The sequence below is a fragment of the Theropithecus gelada genome, chromosome 7a, assembly GCF_003255815.1.
Source record: "Theropithecus gelada isolate Dixy chromosome 7a, Tgel_1.0, whole genome shotgun sequence".
NCBI lineage: Eukaryota > Metazoa > Chordata > Mammalia > Primates > Cercopithecidae > Theropithecus > Theropithecus gelada.
The window spans coordinates 47,717,957-47,726,482 of record NC_037674.1 but is presented as its reverse complement, the minus strand read 5'-3'; the positions used below and the strand labels follow the sequence as shown (position 1 = coordinate 47,726,482).

General features: G+C 44.1%; 1 protein-coding gene across 3 annotated transcripts in view; it reads left to right on the top strand.

Annotated features, from left to right (window-relative positions):
* Positions 1 to 1,143: 1,143 nt before the first annotated feature.
* The window catches only part of MYO9A (myosin IXA), a 307,652-nt gene continuing 300,269 nt past the window's right edge, over positions 1,144 to 8,526 (top strand). For 2 of the 3 annotated variants that reach the window (XM_025390156.1, XM_025390153.1), the window contains exon 1: positions 1,162 to 1,563. The gene's annotated coding sequence lies outside the window, so the exon portion shown is untranslated. Of the gene's footprint in view, positions 1,564 to 8,526 lie in introns of all 3 variants that reach the window. The other variant, XM_025390154.1, reaches the window with a different exon arrangement.

The window sequence follows — 8,526 nt, the reverse complement described above, 5'->3', positions numbered from 1 at the left end:
TTAGCCTCCCTCACCCTCGAAGAGTCCACTTCTCGGTTTCGTGTACACTTTTGAGTCTTCTACCTAAACAGAAAACATTCCTGAGGGCCACATTCTCGTTCCTCATTTCTCTCACTTTATAATGATGCTTCTTTAAAGGGAACTCTACAGTACGGTTTCCATCAGATTTTACTTTTCTTTTGACTCTTTCAAACCACCACTGTCACATGCTTTTGCACCCGTTATTCTTTTACCTCCTCTCTTATTTCTTTGACCAGGTACTGGATTACTAGTCTTTTAACACAGTCCTCTAAAAGTGACCCAAAAGTCACCTTGGAAAGGGCTTCCTCACGTTCTCCTCCTACACAACCTGGGACCCCTCTTCTGTGCGCAGACAGCATCCCGTGCATTTTTCTCAATTATCACTTTATTGTACTACTACTGCGGATTCTCTCACGGTCTCCTATATAAAAGCACTTTAAAAAGCTGAGACTATTTCATTCGCCTCTGACATTCTGGAACCCAAGGCATGGAAACCACTCAGTGAAAAAGTCTGAGGAATGAATGGAAACGAAGACTTGGAAACGGAGGTCGGGGCGGGGACAATGAGGGTGGGTGGGAGGAGAGAGCGTGCGTGTTTGAAAGGGGGCGGGGGCTGTGACCGGCGGCGCTGAGAATCCAGGTCCAGAATCGGGAGGGAGCACGGATACGCCAGAATCTGAGTGAGTGGGGAAGCGATCCACTGCCGGGACAAACTGAGACAAACCAAAGTGGGGAGGAGGCTTCTTACCTGCCTCGGGCCTCACCACCCCAACCAGCCTTCAGACACCTCTGTATTGGCCGGAAATCGACAGCTACGGTCGCAAACCCAGAGGTTTCTTCCCCAACCTTGCGACATCCCTCTCCAGTACAGGGAGAATCTAAGGCAGAGTTCCCCGCTCTGCCGTAAGGTGAGGAAGAAAAATTTGGGCGGGGCGGCCTGGGGCCTAGGAAATGGGGCGTGTCCGCGCAAGCGCACGCTGTACTCTCCAGTGGCGTCACGTGCGGGGGCGGGACCGGGCGGGACCGGGCGGGGCCGACCCAGGCTGGCAGTAGGGGGCGTGGGAGGTAAGTGCGCGCGCGCCTGCTCGCCTGCAGCCGTGGAGTCGCGCGGGGCGGGGTTGCGTGCGCGGGGTCGGGGGCGCGCGGCCGAAGCGGACAAGGGACGCGGCGACGGTTGACTGTGGCTGTTGAGAGAGTACAGGACAGTCAGGACCGCAAGAGGCGGCGACGGAGGCAGTAGCTGCACCGGCAGAGGCGGCCGCTGGCAGCAGTTGAGGCGGCGGTCCAACGCGTGCTCTCTGGGCGGGGTGCAGCGGGGGATGTGCCTGCCCAGGCCGGGCGGAGTCTCTCTGACAGGGCGGGGGATGCGCAGCGGCCGCTCGCCCGGACCCTGAGGCTGCTGGGCCCACCCTCCCGGAACCGTCCGACCCTCGGTGGCCTCGGCCTCCTCTGCCATCTCCCGCCCGACCCTGGGGCGGAGGGTGGGAGGCAGCTTCCGCCGAAGAGGAGGGGGCTGCGGTGGCCACCGCGGCGGAGCCCGAGGTAAGACCCGCCCAAGCGCTCAGCGGCCCTGCAGCCCGTCCTGGCCCACGTCTCAGCCTTGCTATTTGGCTCCGGTCGGGCCGCCCCGCCCCGTCCCAGCGGAGACGCCCCGCGAGCGGGTCTGCGCCGAGCCTCCCAAACACCAGATCACGGCCCCGGATCCCCAGTAGACCCCACCCCCCGTATCTTCCATTGGCCGGACACCATTCCGGTCCTCCAGCCTTCCCGGAGATTCTGTCACGGTCCCCCCAATCCCGCAGACCCCATTAGAACCCCTCAGAGTCTCTCAGGACTCCTAATGGAGCTTCCAGACTCCGTTACATCCTCCCTTGGGCTGACCTCATTACAGTTCCTGAGACAAGGTCTCGACCGCCCCCTAACCCATTGCGTCCCCCAGCTGCCCCTCGCCCTACCCTTTTTAATAGACCCCCTCCCAGCTCGCTCATCACCAAGCCGACTAGCGCTAACCCTAGCCATCACGGCTTTCAGATAGCCGCTGTCATGGTGCTCTTACTCCCGGTAGATGTGGTGACAGCCGTCACAGACTTTGGCTTCTCTCCCACCACCGACTGTAGCCTCTCTCACAGACCTCTCCTCAAGCAAACCTTGTTATCTTTCTCTTCAGTCGCGATCCTTTCTTTGGTTGAAAGGGCTTTGCCATGAAATCCTGAGGGAATATTTGCTTAGCCTAGTGTATTCCCTCCATTGTGACTTAAGGGGACCGACCGAGACCCATGTTTGGAGGGGTTGGGCTGAAAAAAGCGGGAGGCAGAGTGAAGTTATGGAAGCATGGGGCCAGTTGTGTGTGTGCCATTATAAGGTCACAGAGCCTGCACCTCATCTTGTCTGTTCTGTGTAGAACTGTGAGGTTGTTCAGCTCTGGCGTTTTAGGGACTTCTGTAAGGATTAAATCATGTGGCACTAGTGGATATAACTATGTCGTCTTGTAGTAGTACTTCACCTCCTTATCGATTGCTGCAGATACTAGAACTGCTTTTTATTTTTATTTTTAAAGGATGCCAGGGGACTTTTGGATTCACTGTTTTTGGATTTGCTAGAAAAATAAGACTTGTAGCTTTCCTTAATCCCTGAATACTTCGATGTCGGTTTAATAATAAACTTTTGCTGCCTGGTGCTGCTGTCTTGCTTCTCCAAGAAGCAAGTACAGAAATCATGCAGTGTTCACTGAGGTCATTACCAACAACAGCCTTCTCGATAGCAGTAAAATGTTGAATAAAATGTTTGTAGAAGTTGAGCTCCCGAGTTGTCAAGAAAGAAACGTAATGTTCCATCAAATGATCAGTACGTAATTTTAATATTGGTATAAAGATGAAATATAAAGAAGTCTTTGTAGTCATACACACACACACAGTAAAAAATGTTAAAGTAACAGAAGGAGAAAATCACATTAAAATTATAGATAATAACAAGACGTAAAAGCCAAAAGTTTCAGAAGAGTAATGTAGTAAAAAGTTTCTGTTCCGCCTTCATTCTCCAGCCACCCATTTTTCCTCTTTAGAGGCAACCACTATTTCCAGCTTCGTGTGTATCCTTTCTGAGATATTTTCAATATATAAACCTATATACATTTATATTTTTAAGACACTATACACAAATGGTTGCCTACTTTACCCTCTATACATAGCCTGTTTTTTTCACTTAGTGCTACATCCTGGAGATCATTTATTAGCAATACATATGGAAGTGCCTCATTTACTGGCTGGATAGTATTCCATTTTTGTGGACTGGAGGTTATTTTTGGTGTTTTGCTTTTACCAACAATGCTACATGCTTTTCTTTTAAATGTATCTGCTGTTATATGTATGTTTAAATAATTTTGTGATTTGAAAAAAATTCCTCATGATTCTTTTAGGTTGAACCTACAGAAAGGATGTAACTAAATGTCTCATTGAACCTCTGAGCTTCCACAGTGTGACTAGCTGTGATAATTATATTTATTAAATTATTGAAGGATTTTAAAGCAGGGGACTGGAATGATCAGATTTGCATTAAAAAAAGTCATTCTGGCTGTAGTGAATTGAAGAGTAGAATAAGGCTAAAGGCAGGAATATTAGGGTTATCCAGGCAAATGGTGAGACTGGATCTGAACTTGGATATTGGGAGTTGAGTTGGTGATTTTATTGTATTTGGGGTTGCGGAGAAGTTGCATAGAGGATAAAATCTAGGATTCTGGCTTGTGCCTTTCACTGAGTTGGGGATTCCCATAAGGAGTGGGATTTTATTTTTATTTTGTCAAGGAAGAGGGATAGGGGGTTAATTTGTGACATGTTCAGTTTAGGTGACTATAGTTCTGTCAGATGTAGATGACCATTAGGCAGCTGGATTTGTGGCTGAAGCGCAGTGTCAGGTTCTGGGTTGATAGTAGTAGATTTTGGAGGCAAAATCATACAGAAGGAAGGAGAAAAGGTTTTAGGATGGAAACCCAACATTTAAATTACAGGTAGAGTTGAATATTTAAATTAGTAAATTACATGATTAAGCTCCTTAAAAAAAATCTTATTCTAGTTTAAGCATTAACAGTGAGATTCACTAATATATGAATTTTTAACAGTTATTTTCCCTTAGTTATTTTAGTACTATATAGTTCCTGAGGGAAATTGGGTAAACTTAGAGTTTTTTTTAAGAAAGTACCTCAATAGAAGTTAGCAATATAAACTCCATCTTTCCTAATCATTTGGATTATACTATGTGGAAGTTTGTTCAATCTTTAATAACTGCAGAGAAGTGTAGGAGGTTTGAAAATATGATTTCCCAAGAATATTAAGGTTTTTAGTTGGAGTGATTTTTGTTTATATTAACTCAGTTTGAAATAAATATTAGTCAAAGACTTTTCAGACATTTTAAAAACCACAGTATTGACTTAATGTATTGATTCCTAAGTCTAGAACTGCTGTCTACAGTGCTTGCCTTTGCTCTAGACCCCTGTAAAAGCACTGCCACAGGACATCACCACTTTGATTCACATTTCACAAACACTTCAATCCAAACATTTAGGAAACAAAACTCTTCCTGCCTCTTTCCCCCCCAAAACGATGGGGAGAGATTCCTCATGAAACCTTCAGGAACCTGGGAATTGCCCTCAGCTTCACTCTGTAGTTCACTGCCAACATCCAGTTTGTTACTGTCTAGTACGTTTTCCCTCATGATATTTCAGGTCATTCCTTGTTACTTTTTGTTGCCTCTACCTTATTTTAACTAAAAATATCTGTTTATTGGGCTTCTGTAATGCTGAGTGGTCTTCTTACCTTCTGTCTTCTGCCTCTTGTTATGCCCTCCAGTTCATTCTCTTGACTGCTGTTGGATTAAGCGTTCTAAAATGCTCTTTTAGCCAAGCTCTTTCAATTGTGGGGAAGAGACTCAAGTTACCTTAAGTAATGAAGTGCTTATTGAAAGGAACCATACACAGGGGAACCCAGGAAAAGTTAAACAACTTGCTGTCAAGAACAAGAACCTAATAAAACTTACTCTCAAGAAGAATAAGAACCTAATAAAGCTGGAGACTTCACTCCAGTGCTGCATTGTTAACTTGTCCTAGATACCCTTTCTTTCTTCTCCAGTTTTTTCCACCATGTCATAGCTTCCATTTATTCCTAATTTCTGCTCCTTATAACTACTATGTGACCCCATGCCAGCATCTCACCTCTTGGCTGCAGTCATTTTAACTTCAGCTCCTGTTGCTAACCATTTCCTTTTCCCTAGGATTTTCTGATTTGAATTCCCAAGAAACAATTTCTTTGGCTCAGCTCTTTTTCTCATTGATTGCTAACAAGTGTGTGTACTTAGGTTATGTCACCATTCTTGGCCATTTATTGTTAGCTGTGTGCTTGTATGTATATATGGGTATGGGGAAAGATCTTAGTGGTAGAAAGTATGGGGCAGTGTGCAGGCTCATTTACCACGAAATGGGGTTGTGAGCGTGGCCCACACCATAATTTTGACATGTATAGTAGAGATAAAAATCAAATCATGTTCTTCCCTATTGAAAAATCTTCAAAAAAGCTGTCTCATTGCTTTCAGGATAGAGTTTAAACTGTAGCATGGCATGTATATGAGATCATTTATAATCTAACTCTTAATTCTCTAGCCTTTCTTCACTTGCTGTCTTCCTTAAATTCTTTAATCCACTCTTACTGACTTTAGGCTTCCTCTCAGGTAATGTGCTTTCTGTCTTATCTTTTACATTTGATGTTCTATTTCCCTGATTTCTGCTTTCCCCTTCCTTTGCTTGGCTAATTTCTGTCTGACCTTTAGGATTCAGTTCAGATGTATATTCTTCAGGAAGCGTTCCTTTACCCCTTTCAGATTAAGTTAGGTACCATTTTTATGTGCTCCTGTAGCACATAGTAATTACTTCTATCATAGCTATCTAATGAAATTGCTTCGTTACTTATCTGTTTTCTTCACTAGGGTTTGACTACTTTGGTAAGAGGGATGATATCAGTGCTTTTTAGTAGGACAAGTTTTTAGATTGAGCATTTTAAAAAATATAAGTTAAAAAAATAAAAAAATAGGTCTCACTATGTTGCCCAGACTGGTCTTAAACTCCTGGACTAGAGCCATCCTCCCGCCTCAGCCTTTGAAAGTGATAGGATTACAGGCGTGAGCCACTGTGCCCAGCCTAAAAATATAAGACTTTATAAATTATAAAATATACAAAAAGTACATAGCTGGTAAATACATAGCTCAGTGAATTTTCACTAAGAACATACCAGTGTAACCAGCACCTACATCAAGATACAGAATATCACTAGAACTCTACAAGCTGCTTCATGCCTTCTTCTAGTCACTAATCCAGCTCATAGAGGATTTAATTTACATGGGAAGTCCTTTAACATATAGGTTTCTGTACCTATTTTGTGTGTATCTTTAGATATACAAGGAATATAGGTATTGGAATTTTGATCCTGTAGAAAGAACATACATAATTTATGTTATAGAAACAATTATGTCATAGTTTCATACAATAGACAAGTTCAAAATAACATAATACTACTAAGGTTTATTTGTGAGATGTTATATTTAGGTAGGTGTTTTTGTTCATACATTTAATATGATTTTGGAGTGGCAGAAAATAGTATGATAGAACAAAGTATATTTGCTGAAAATGGCCTGTGAATTATGAGTGGTAAATATGCTTGGGATAGGTATAGTAAACACGTAAAGCGCTTTCCAAGTAGTGTTAGGCCTCTGGGTTTTAATGTGATAAAATTATGTTGCTGGCATATTTTGGCAGTGGGGTCATCCAGCGGGCAACTGAAGTGTAATTTTACATGTACAGTGAGGAATGGACTAGCTGTCCTGTTATAGACAGCTGGCTTGCTAAAAATTGTGGTTTTTTTTTTTTTAAACAATTAGCAATAATTTTAGAACATAGTAAACTCTAAGATTGTGTAGCTCTTTGAATATATAACTCTATTCTTTTAAATATTCTTTTTCCTTAGATAGGCTTTTATATCTGTGAATCTTAAATCCATTAAGTGGAGAGAATATGGATTTTCAAACCTAGATTTCTAACAGACCTAGATTCAAGTTCTAGCCTCATAACTTTTGAACTGTCATTTATGGGCAAGCCATTTAACATTTGTGAGCTTGTCAGAATTTTCATCTCTCAAATGGGGATGATTGGGAGATGGAGGTGGAGGCAGGAGGATCACTTGAGCCTAGGAGTTTGAGACCAGCCTGGGCAACATAGGAGACCCTGTCTCTACAGAAATGACAAAATTATTAAATAGCTGAGTGTGGTGGCATTCACCTATGGTCCCAGCTACTTGGGAGGCTGAGGTGGGAGGATTGCTTGAGCCTGGAAGGTCGAGGCTGCCTGGAATGGCACGATCTGTAATCATGCCATTGTCCTCCAGGCTGGGCAACAGAGTGAGACCCTGCCTCAAAAAAAAAAAAAAAAAATTGGGGATAATATTTGCCTCATAAGACTATCATTGGAGTTAAAAAAAAATTTTATGTGAAGCACCGAGCATATAGTAGGTACTCAATAAGTCTTCCTTTTCCCTCTTGAATACATCTATTTCTTGTTTTATTTATTTATTAATTTTTCTTCTTCTTTTTTTTTTTTTTTATAAAGACAGTCTCGGCCTGGCGTGGTGGTTCACGCCTGTAATCCCAGCACTTTGGGAGAACGAGGTGGGTGGATCATGAGGTCAGGAGATCGAGACCATCCTGGCTAACACAGTGGAACCCCATCTCTACTAAAAATACAAAAAAATTAGCCAGGCCTGATGGCGGGTGCCCGTAGTCCCAACTACTCGGGAGGCTGAGGCAGGAGAATGGCGTGAACCCAGGAGGCGAAGCTTGCAGTGAGCTGAGATCGCGCCACTGCACTCCAGCCTGGGCAATAGAGCGAGACTCCGTCTCAAAAAATAAATAAATAAATAAAAATAAGACAGTCTCACTCTGTCACCCAGGCTGGAGTGCAGTGGTGCAATCTTGGCTCACTGCAACCTCTGCCTCCTGGGTTCAAGTGATTCTCGTGCCTCAGCCTCCCGAATAGGTGGGACTATAGGTGCGTGCCACCATGCCCGGCTAATTTTTGTATTTTTAGTAGAGACAGGGTTTCACCATATTGACCAAGCTGCTCTTGAACTCCTGACCTCAAGTGATCCTCCTGCCTTGGCCTCCCAAAGTGCTGAGATTATAGGTGTGAGCCACTGCGCCCAGCCTGTTTCTTGTTATGTTTAAATATGAAATCAGTAATTTTTTTTTTTTGAGACAGAATCTCTCTCCGTTGCCCAGGCTGGAGTGCAGGGGCACGATCTCTGCTCACTGCAAGCTCCGCCTCCTGGGTTCACGCCTTTTTCCTGCCTCAGCCTCCCGAGTAGCTGGGACTACGGGTGCCTGCCACCATGCCCGGCTAATTTTTTGTAGAGACGGGGTTTCACCGTGTTAGCCAGGATGGTCTCGATCTCCTGACCTTGTGATCTGCCCGCC